General features: G+C 29.9%; 1 long non-coding RNA gene across 1 annotated transcript in view; it reads right to left on the bottom strand.

Moving 5' to 3' along the window:
* The window catches only part of LOC116185079, a 9733-nt gene that overhangs the window by 741 nt on the left and 8654 nt on the right, over positions 1 to 338 (bottom strand). The gene's annotated exons all lie outside the window — the stretch shown is intronic.

Raw genomic sequence — 338 nt, 5'->3', positions numbered from 1 at the left:
TGGATAAAATAATTTCTTAATATTAATAATGAATATTAATAATCAAAATCTAATATTATTTATTCAATCTATTATTACTTTTCAATAGAACAAATAATATAAAACGTATCTGTTTAAAAAATCTGAGGCGCAAAATCATTTTAATTGGAAGAACAAACTAATTCAAATGTATTCAATTCTCCTTTCTAACAACAACAACAACAACAACAAAGAAGATAGATTCCATTCGTCAATAATGGAAACGGAGAGAAAGAAATTTCGTTCGAATCTTCGTCCTCCCCTCAGGAGGGGGAAGATTTTGGGACGGAAGGAGGTCGATCGAGATAAATCCAATGCCA

This window comes from Apis dorsata, unplaced genomic scaffold, assembly GCF_000469605.1.
Source record: "Apis dorsata unplaced genomic scaffold, Apis dorsata 1.3 scaffold_93, whole genome shotgun sequence".
NCBI lineage: Eukaryota > Metazoa > Arthropoda > Insecta > Hymenoptera > Apidae > Apis > Apis dorsata.
Note: the sequence above shows the minus strand (reverse complement) of the source record. Positions and strands in the feature narration are given on the sequence as shown.